Raw genomic sequence first — 11,023 nt, 5'->3', positions numbered from 1 at the left:
AGTAGTAGTAGTAGTAGTAGTAGTAGTAGTAGTAGTAGTGAGGCTTAGGCAGGAGTTCCCTGCCTGTGGTGCACCCGATGTTGCTGAACTAGAACTGTCATCCTCGTCCACAATAAATTGTAGCTGAGGCTGATGGGAGTTGGAGTTCAGCAGCACCTGGATGGAGCACTGTTCCCTCTAAGGCGTGTGCATGTGCACGCACTCACAAGTTTTTGGATATCCGCTCAGTTCATTTTAGATCCCGCTCAGGTTGAATCAGGAAGGCCCCATTCTGAATGCAGGTACGCACACACTGCCTTGATAGTGCCTCTCAGAACAAAACTCATTCTGCACAGAGATGGAAAAAAATTAGAGGGACCATTGATCTGGAGTGCCACAGGTCGGGAACCCCTATTCTAAGGTATCTTTGCCCGATATTGTAGCTAAAGGGCCACCAATGGCAATAAATCACCTTATTTGTGCATCAGTATTATTAGGAGCTAAGGTGAAAACACTGAGTGTTTTCATGTATTCCAAATACAGTATAAGCTCAGTCACAATCAGCTCATAATAATGGAGTGTATACTGCACACAATAAGTTAATTGCATAGAATGGAGCAAATCTCACAGTTAAGAAACTTACATGAAAATAACTAGTCAATGAAACAGTTAAAAAAATATATTAACATGACACAGTTCGTGTTGTTCCACATTGTAAGAAAAATCAGGAATACTATCTAATACAGTCAGTTCTGTTATATAATTAAGTCCCTGCCAGCAGACGAATTAAAGGTATAGGTATAATATGTACTTGTGCTGTAGTCATGCGCACTTCCCAGGAACTCAAGTTCTCCGAGGGAGCAAGGGATCTCTTCTCACCACAGTCACTAAACTTCAGTCCCAGGATTCTTGGATCCCAGGCCACACTGAGCATTAGGCCCAAGTTGTGTGGTCATACAGTAGACATAAACCTGTACTTTGCCACCACAAAGCCAATCTCGTATATAACCAATATATGCATGACATGTAAATATACCATAAGAATAATTTTAGATTTGGTTGTCTCATAACTAAGTTGTAATCCTAATACAAAATGCCAATGGGGCAGGGGCCCTCCCTCAACACAGATACTGTTATCCTGATTTCTTGTGCTTTATTTGAATACATATTGGAACATAGGAAGCTGCCTTCTACCAAGTCAGACCACTGGTCAATCTAGCTCAGTATTATCTACCCAGGCTGGCACTGGCAGCGGCTTCTCTGAGATTACAGGCTTCTCCGAGGTTTCCTCCCCTATCATGGAGGTGCCAGAGAGGGAATCGGGTGCTCCTCCCAGATCTAAAGCTGAGGATGCCATGTTTAGTAGACGTTTCCAGAATCAGCACCTTTACTTGATAACATTTTGTAGGAATTGCTATTTTGTAATATAATAAAGTAGGAATATCTGACTGACTGATGACCTGTTTAGCTCAATAATCTATCCTTTGACAGTGGGTAATGACATGGCCCAGGAAAAGTCACAATTAAGGAAAGAGAGTGTAGCTATTGCCTGTTGTTTGTCTCCACATCTTCAAGCCAGAGGTGCAGTGACTATAAGAAGCCACCACCAAATCATCCTTCAGAACAGATACATTTATTTAATATTTGTAAAGCTATGATATGCCACAAGGTATCACATGTCATATGAACTTAAACTTGCTGCCTATCACTTTAATAAACCACCCCACGATTTTGCATTTGAGAGAGTGAATCACATAAGAGCAGCCCTGCTGGATCAGGCCCAAGGCCTATCTAGTCCAGCATCCTGTTCCACACAGTGGCCCACCAGATGCCACTGGAAGCCACTGGCAAGAGTCCAATTCAAAATTGATATCTGGCCTGATAGTGACCATCTCCCGGTGATGCTTTTTATGAGCTCTCTTGATAGGTATTTGTTCACTGAGCCAACTATGTATCCTCAATGAAGAGCTGAATCAAACCCTCTTCGTGCCAGGTGATCTAAACAACTAGCTGATAACTGCAACTGTTTTATCAACTCACAATTGTCTCCAAATTTGTGCTTTGCTTATTACAAATGACCAAGAGAGCAACATTTTAGAGCATTATAGTAACCTTATCCAGGCCCTCCAACATATTTTAAGCACATCCCATCTTAAGAAACCCAACACTCAAGTGTATCACTCTCAGCATTGGTTCGATCAGGAATGCCAAACCACTGTCCTTGTTAGGGTATATACCAACTATAGAGAGAACCCCTCATTCCCCCCCCCCAGCACCTTTTACATTAAAAAAAACAGTACAAATTACTATTGAAATCTAAAAAGAACAATGCCCAGATTGCTGCATGGCAGCGATTGATAGCAGCTGCTTGGTCAAAGGATTCCTCCCTCTTTTGGTGCTGTGTTGCCCAGATTTCTGACCCTAACTGCAATCCTTCATGATCGGATTGTCACATTCCAGCTTCAGTATGGGAGAACCACTTCCACATGCTTTATGCTAAGAAAGAGGCCCAAGATTTTGATCTGGAATTATCAGCAAGCGTCCTACCAGAATAGCACCCAGTGACCTGCTCTGAGGTTTCTAAACTAGTCATGTCTCTTAGGGCCGGGAAGGCCCCTGGAACTGACTTTGTACCCCCACAACTTTGAATGATGGGCCCCAGTTCTAGCTTCGCTGTTTACACACATAGGCCGAAATGCATGTATCCCTAAAGACAGGGATATGGCACAGCCATCATAATCCCTATCTATTAAAAGGGTAAGAGGGATTTACCTGAAAATTATGGCCCCATAAGTCTTCTGAGTATTATAAGCAAGATCTATGCAAGACACCTATACAGGAAGTTTGTTAGACCGGCTTGATTCAGAAGATATTTTCACTTGGGAATGGCAGGTTTCAGAGCTGGTTATTTCCCCCTTAGCTCAGGCTCTAATCTTACAACACTTGACAAAAAAATACACCTCAGGACCCAATATGGCTCTTTACGCAGTGTTTGTAGATTTTAGATTTGCTTTTGACCTTATATCGAGAGAAAAGCTATGGCACAAATTGAAAGCTTCCTCAGTTGACCACCATCTACTTCAGCTCATACACAATTTGTACCAGAATACCCATCTTAAAGTTAGGTGCACAGCAGCAGACCATTTTTCCAAGGCAATTCCAACATACAAAGGTGTTAAACAAGGCTGTATTTTAGCACTGCTTTTCTTTAATTTTTATATAAATTCTATTGTCGCTTTTTTTTTACTAATTCCGATTTTCACACTCACACACCTCAATTATCTCAAACACCAATTGGCATGAGAAGGGCACTTAATTCCCTTGCTCTTTACTGGAAGGAGCATTCCCTTCAGATTAACCATACCAAAACTAAAATCATGAGGTTCACAAAATGCCCTAGGACACTGACTTGGTCGATCAACAGATGTAGGATTGAGCAAGTCAGTTATAAGTATTTGGGCATAGTTTTTCATTATTCTGGCAGTCATAAGGCTCACTCTGAGTATATACAGCAAAACGCACGTAAATCTATTTCAGCCATTTTGGCTTTCTTCTACTCAAGAGGGGGCTGTTTCATTCCTGCTGCAATAAGGTTGTTTGAATCCAAAGCCCTGGCACAGCTGTTATATGGTGCCCAACTTGGCCCATATTCCAATTTAGCAGCAATAGAAGTGGTACAATCCAAATTCTTAAAGAAGTTATTTCAAACAGCTCATGGTGCTGTTTTTTGCCTCGAAGCCAGTCTTCCCAAGGTAGAATCTATGATCTGGCTTTCTATATTTAAGTTCTGGCTCAAAATAAATTTATTTCCTTTGAGACTAACTCCGCTGATCCTTGCGGATGAATTTATCTCTAAATGGGAACACACATTTGAGCAGAAACTGCTTACTTATGGCCTATCACCGCAAGTATTAACAATGATGGGCTATGATTGGGCCAAGTTGGTGGTTACCAAAAAAATATTAGATGCAGAATGGCAGACAGACCAAAGTTTCATTCCAAGGGAGTAGTGCTGGAAAATCAATTCTAAACGCACATCCTGCCAGATATCTTAACCAGATTCCAGTGTCCAAGTATAGCAGGGCGTTTACGCAAGCACCCAAGCACATTGCAGTTTGAGGACAGATTTAACAAAATCCTGTCTGCAGAGCACTTTTGCCCCTGTGATTCAGGAGCCACAGAATCAACAGTGCATGTTCTATTATATTGTAATTTTTATAGGGACATTCATAATATGCACATTACTCCACATTTATTAAATTTTCCAGGCTGTTCTGATGATTTCTACATAGGTTATCTTTTATCAGATCATGATGATAAGATTTCTTACGCAGTTGCCAGGCTCTGCCTAATTGCCAGTAGAATTCTGAAGACCATGTTATGTATTTGAACAACTAAGTATTATTATCTATTGAGGATAGCTGTTATATATTGAGTTGGTTTTTCCCCTTCCCCCCCCTGCTTCCCCATAAACAATGTTGGTGTTTCCCCCCAATATGTTTATATGTTTCTACGAAACTTTAGGAATTTTATGTATTTTCATCCTATTTATTTATTTATTTATTTATTTATTCTGCTCTTCTGTATTTGCTGGTCAGTTACCGAAATAAAAACAACAACAATTACTACTACTACTACTACTACTACTACTACTACTGTACCAGCTTACAGCCTATATCCCTTGAAAGAACATGATTTTTTTTGAGTGCTTAAAGCTTGCACCATTGTTACACACGCAAGGCATGTGCAACATTTTCTTTTTATGCTCCATTGCAGACTAGCTATTCTATGTATGTTGTGTGAATTGCTATTTGTAAAAGGGGTCACATGAGTTAAGCTGAGGAGGTCAGACTTTCTCAAGGTTCATTTGGTTTTCTCAAAAATCCTTTGTTAATTCAGATCATAAGTCTGCTCTTCTCTATCCAGGATTTGCATCATTTCCAGTCTTGTGACTTTGGAGATGCTTAATGGTCAACGCTCTTTGTGTTGACTAATAACTTATCTGGGGATGGGGTGGGGGGAACAAGAGGTTTATGGCTGCAACTTCCAACTTAGACTGTGCTGAACTCATGTAAATCTGAGGCAGAAGGCTGATGTCCATATTACGTTTAAAAGATAACCGTTTATTTCCCCAAATCTGAAGTTTACATGGAAACATAATATACTAACCACAACATACACACACTTGCCTTCTAAAGAAGACCCATGATTTCTGCCTCCACTTGCCTTCTAAACACAGAAGAACTCTGGAAATAGTCATAGAATTATTAAGTCAGAGAATTATTTCTATGCAGAATAAGGCTTAGCATTTTAAAGAAAATTGGTTATTATATTACAAATTACAGCTGTTGCCTTGATGCTGTGTTTCCTGGTCAAATTTATTTTCACTCCGTAATAAGAGAACTTCAGACATCTTATAGAGGACTGGAACATAGGAAGCTGAATGCTGCTTAGTGTCCTACACGTGTTTTAAAACAGCATTCATGAACTTGTGCAAGGAAGAACTCTTTTGCAAACACCAGAATTGTGCGAAAAAAGTTGTGTGATGGTACAGCCATTCTTTTCAATGGCCATACCATTTCAGCATGCAAACAAGAGCAGTCTTGTGCAACTGTGTGAATGCTGTGTTAAAACACCTGGACGACGCTGAGTGATATGTGAGTCGCTAAATCAGACCATTGGTCCATCCCGCTCAGTCTTGTCTGTACTGGCTGGCAGCAGCCTTCCAGGATTACAGAGATGGGACTTGTCCTGCCATATCTGGAAATCCAGGTCTCAGAGTGCTGTCTAAAGGCACATGGCACTGCCACCTCACTGAAGCTAAGCAGGTCTTGGAGTGATCAGTACCTAGATGGAAGACCCATGTATGCTACCTTTGAGGATGGGACCGTAGCTCAGTGGTAGAGCATTTGATGTGGAAGGTCCCAGGTTATATCCATGGAATCTCCCGGTAAGATTGTGCAAGACTTCTGCCTGAAGTCCTGCAGAAGCGGCTGCTAGTCATTATAGCAACTCTGAGCTAGATGGATCAATGGTCTGACTTAGAATAAGGCAACTTTCTATGTTCCTGTGAGATGCCAGAGATTGAACCTGGCTCCCACATACAAAGCAGATGCTCCACCACAAAGACAGTTTGGGCCACGATAGAGCAAACTACTAACATGTTGCTGTGAGACAAGTGCAATGTGTCATGTGGTCTGTTCTTATATGTCAGTACAGTGTTTATTTGTGCAAGTAAATCTTAACAGAACTGTTAAGATGACAAGCAAACAGATTTTTTGTCCATGTCAATGAAGCATATTTGTTATTGCCTGCAGAGGCTGGCCTTGAATGTGGATAAAATCATCCATTCCCAAAGGGTTATATCATTTTTGTGGAGGTTGGAGGAGAAGGGGACACTAAGTTGCCCTAAGAAATGAAAAGTTCTTGTGGCAACCCTTAGGGGCCAATGATAACGTGTGGTGGAGGCGAGTATGTTTCATTGCATGATAGGTTGTCCCTGTAAACTTTTGAGCACATGCCTAGGGACATAACTTTAAAATAAAGACTTAATGTGTAGAGATGAAATATGACAGAGTAGGGACAAAAACAAGCCACAGAGATCAGAGGGATGTTGGGCCGTGCTGTGGTTTGCCTATGGGTGATGCTTTAGAGAAACAGCTGCACAACATCTTCTCAGAGCCAATTTGGACCAGCTGCATCACAAACAGGAGGCACACAAGCAAGGACAAATGTTTTCAAAAGCACTTATTATTTCTCACTTTCCACAGCTGTCTAGAGCAGTTCACGTTTACTGACGGGCACGCACTGCTAGGGGACAAGTGAGAAGCTTCTGTAGCCTCCAGACTAAAATCTGAGTATGTTGCTCTGTGGCCTACAACCTTTTCTATCTGAAAATGCCTAAAACAGAAATGAAGGATATCTGATGATAGGAGGAGGAGGTCAAAAAGTCCATCTAGATATGTCCCTCAAAGTAATCAAGTCCTCAAGCTACCCTTGGAAATGGATGCCATAGATAACTCCTTGTGTGTGTGTGTGTTTGGAGGGGGGGAATCCATCCAGCTGCCTTCAGTACTAGTTTTTACTAAGGACTTATATAGACAAATCTCCTCCCCCCCCCCAATAAATAGTGGTGCATTTGCAACTTTTTCTAGAGGAAGTAAGGTACAGACGCTTTCCCTCCAGCTGTGCCTCCTGCAGTGTGAAATCTCATTTTTCCAGGAATCAAACTACAACCCATTTTTGAAATTCTTGGCCTAGGCTAGTTCCTTCACTGCTATTGAGATTTCTGTGGATAATGTGTCGGTGTCAGAGAGTAATTGTGGCATCACTGCTGACAAGAGGTGTAACCTCTCCTGTGGCTTAGAAGGGCTTTGAAAAATAATGCCCTTCACTGTATCACATGAAATTCATAGAGCCCTTTAAAAGATAAAGGAAAAACTTTGTCAGATATGGGAAAGTCTACCTGACCTTTCTTTGAGCATTCTGACATTCCAAAAACCTTTCTGTTTAGATTCAGGAATGGTTCTGTGGCAGACGCATTCCCCTCTCCAGCACTGGAATGAAACTTCAACTTGTTGTTGTTGTTGTTGTTGTTGTTGTTGCTGCTGCTGCTGCTGCTCTTCTTCTTCTTCTTCTTCTTCTTCTTCTTCTTCTTCTTCTTCTTCTTCTTCTTCTTCTTCTATAAATGGAGCAGGAATGGGCTTTTCTTCTGCAGCACCACTCTCTTCTCTCCCTCAGCACTCCCACTATCAAAATGTGCTGCAGCATCAAAGCAAGCCAGTGGGTGGCTGTGACTATCAGCCACAATCCACCTTAAACCAAGGGCAAGAGAAGAAGAGCCAAGCTCAGTGAGTGCAGCAGGGAAATCACCCTCTCAGCTTGGCCTGCCTTTTATCCTCAAGTTGTGAGGATAAAATTAAATAAATATGCATTGCAACTTGTATGAATAAATAAGTATGCATTGCAAAAGCCTGTTGAGACACAATGGAAAGGAAATCCACATCCAGTTGGGGCCACCTTTTTCTGACAGAAGTTTTGTGGAGGAGAACTGGTCTTGTGGTAGCAAGCATGACTTGTCCCCTTAACTAAGCAGGGTCTGCCCTGGTTGCATATGAAAGGGAGACTAGAAGTATGAATGCTGTAAGATATTCCCCTTAGGGGATGGAGCCACTCTGGGACGAGCATCTAGGTTCCAAGTCTAGGTTCCCTGGCATCTCCAAGATAGGACTGAGAGAGATTCCTGCCTGCAACCTTGGAGAAGCCGTTGCCAGTCCGTGTAGACAATACTGAGCTAGATGGACCAACGGTCTGACTCAGTAAATGGCAGTTTCCTATGTTCCTATGTTTGTGCCTTGAATTTCTGCAAGAGAAGCAGAAATTAAATGGGTATCAAGTCCAAGCCATACATGATTATCTACATTGCTCTTTTTCTTACTGGGAATTACATGTAAAAATTCCCCTAACATTTAAAGCAATCTTTATTCAGTTCAGGTTGGCAGTTAATATATGACAGAATGATTGTGGAAGAGACTGGAGCCTTTGACCATGACACATTTTCTAAGAGGACTCCAATCATTTTCGGAACCCAGCCTTACTTGCCGGGTAATGCTCCTGCTTTATTAAGAAGGAGTGAGAAGAAAACAGACAAGACAAATAGGATTGCAAGAGCTTGGAGCTCCTTCATCTGCAGGCCATCTCCTCATGGCATCCCTAACACTGCTGCAGATATGAGTCTGGCTTGTTCTTGAGGGCACAGCCACTTTCAACAGGCATTCCCATCCATCCCTTGCTGTCTGTCTCTCTTCTCCAGTCTGTCAGGAAAACCTAGCAGGCTTGGGGCCAGTACGTGGATTACAGGGCGGGCCAGACTCCCCCTTATTTTTCTTTCTCTTCCTCTCAGCTACAATGTTTAGGGGAACATGATATAGTGATATTGGGAGAAGTCAAAGATGGGGCTTATGGATTTCTCTAAAGGCCCTTTTACCTTTTCTTCCATAATTCAAGCACTGCTTGGGAAGCCAATCTCCAACAGCTTTCTTTGCACTAACCACAACCATTTCTTCTTCATGCACAGCAACCACTGGGGAGGGACATCCTTGCCCTGTCTCTTTGGTATCCCCCCACCCTGGGCTTTACAGGCAGTCCTGTTGTGGGTGGGAGAGGCAAGCAGAGGCACTCTCACCCCTGGACTTCAGGGCCAAATCCAGGGCCTCCACACACCCTGGGGGGCCCCAAATCTTCTTTAGTCTGTCCTGGGTGGTGTGGTTTGTGCCCTCAAGAACCTACATGTTAAAAAATTATGCTTAACTTGCAACGGGGTGGGGGGTGGCGGCCCCTAAAGGCCTTCAGGTCCAGGCTCCAAAATCACCTAGGTGCACCTCTGGGGGCAAGAGTGTGCGGGGGAGTCACTGGAGGAAGTGCTTTTGATGCTACCATAGCAGATGCATACGACTTGCTATTTCCTCTGAGGTCCTCCCTAGACCACTGTTATAAATCCTTAGAGCTACTTAGCAGGATGTTTGCACTAGCCCATTCCAGTACCAATAGAAATGAGTGGGAGCTAGTCTTGCTGTTTCTTCATAGTTGAGCAAGAGAGTGACATTCCAAAACGACTGCAAAATCCTATGGGAACCACATTTGGAAAGGTCCTGAGCCTAAGTGACTCGAAACTGCCATTGGAAGCTGGGGTGGGGATTTGCATTGTGTGGGGAATCACTGTTGTTCACATTCTTTTCTTAAGTAGATTACTGGTTAATAGGCCAGAATAGCTGGCTGGTGTTTCCTCAATGCTAGCTAGTGACTCTGTGTGTTTGAATGAAGAAGCTATCGCAACTTGATGAAGGTGAAGCTTGTGTGAAGCAGCAGCAGTTGGTACATGGGGGAGGGGGGAGAGAGAGAGAGAGAGAGATGTTCAGTTAGCTGAAAGCACCTTGGAAATGAAGCATGTATCTCTGGGTGTCTGATGTGGCATAGTAGGTTTGCTGTCTGGTAGGAATATCTGTTGTTTAGTTAGACTCTTTATGTTTCATGTAAAGCAAATATTACAGACACCTTAAGAATCCATTGCATAGACTCTCTCTTCTCCAGAGGAAAACACACCAAGTAGCACTGCCCCTGTAACTTCTTAATTTTCGGGCAAGTAGGAAGCACACAGCAGCCTCAGAGGTGCACCAAAGTAATTTTGGAACCTGGACCTAAAGGCCTTTGGAGGCCCTCTCCCTTTCACATTTGCAAGTTAAGCATCATTCCCCTACACACACACACACACACACACACACACACACACACACACACACACTTCATGACACACATTATTTTTAACACATGGGTTCTTGAGAGCACAAAAAGCAACTGAACGCACAAGAATGTAAGGATATAAAACAGGTATATTTATGCAAATATGCACTAGCTGAAACATTTTGACACACAATGGCAAGCAACCACACCACCTGGGACAGACTAAAGAGTATTTGGGGGAGGGGAGGGGGTGTGGAGGCTCTGGACATGTGTCCGGAAGTTCAGGGGGAAGAGCACTTCTGAGAGCCTATTGGGGTTCTTGGGAAGATTGGGATTCTTGGGAAGGTTGTTTCTTGCAGGTAGTTGCAGATACCATCTAATATTTTGAATTACAAAATATTAGTGCTATTTGACTCTTTAACAACTCTTTAATCCTTGGCTCTTTAACAAAGGATGTAATCCTTTGTATTCCCCTCAGGGGATGGTGCCGCTCTGGGAAAAGCAGAAGGTTTCAAGTTCCCTCCTTGGCATCTCCAAGATAGGACAAGATTTTTTATTTTTTTTATAGGACAAGATTTTTTTATTGAACCATAGGGCTGAGAGAGATTCCTGCCTGCAACCTTGGAGAAGCCACTGCCAGTCTGTGAAAACAATACTGACTCTGAACTAATGAGACCAATGGTCTGACTCAGTATATGGCAACTCCCTATGTTCCTAAGTAATATTCATTGTAATAAATGAGATTGTTGTTCCCCAGTAAAGGAACTGATGGACATGGTGAAAAATTCAATCTGTGTGTTTGCTG

The 11,023-nt window shown here is 42.6% G+C and overlaps 1 protein-coding gene across 4 annotated transcripts in view; it reads left to right on the top strand.

Annotated features, from left to right (window-relative positions):
- AQP4 (aquaporin 4) overlaps nucleotides 1-11,023 on the top strand; it is a 59,442-nt gene that overhangs the window by 26,583 nt on the left and 21,836 nt on the right. The window lies entirely within an intron of this gene.

This window comes from Hemicordylus capensis, chromosome 4 (assembly GCF_027244095.1).
Source record: "Hemicordylus capensis ecotype Gifberg chromosome 4, rHemCap1.1.pri, whole genome shotgun sequence".
NCBI classification, from domain to species: Eukaryota; Metazoa; Chordata; class Lepidosauria; order Squamata; family Cordylidae; genus Hemicordylus; species Hemicordylus capensis.
The sequence above is the reverse complement of the archived record's forward strand: the minus strand, read 5'-3'. Positions and strand labels throughout refer to the sequence as shown.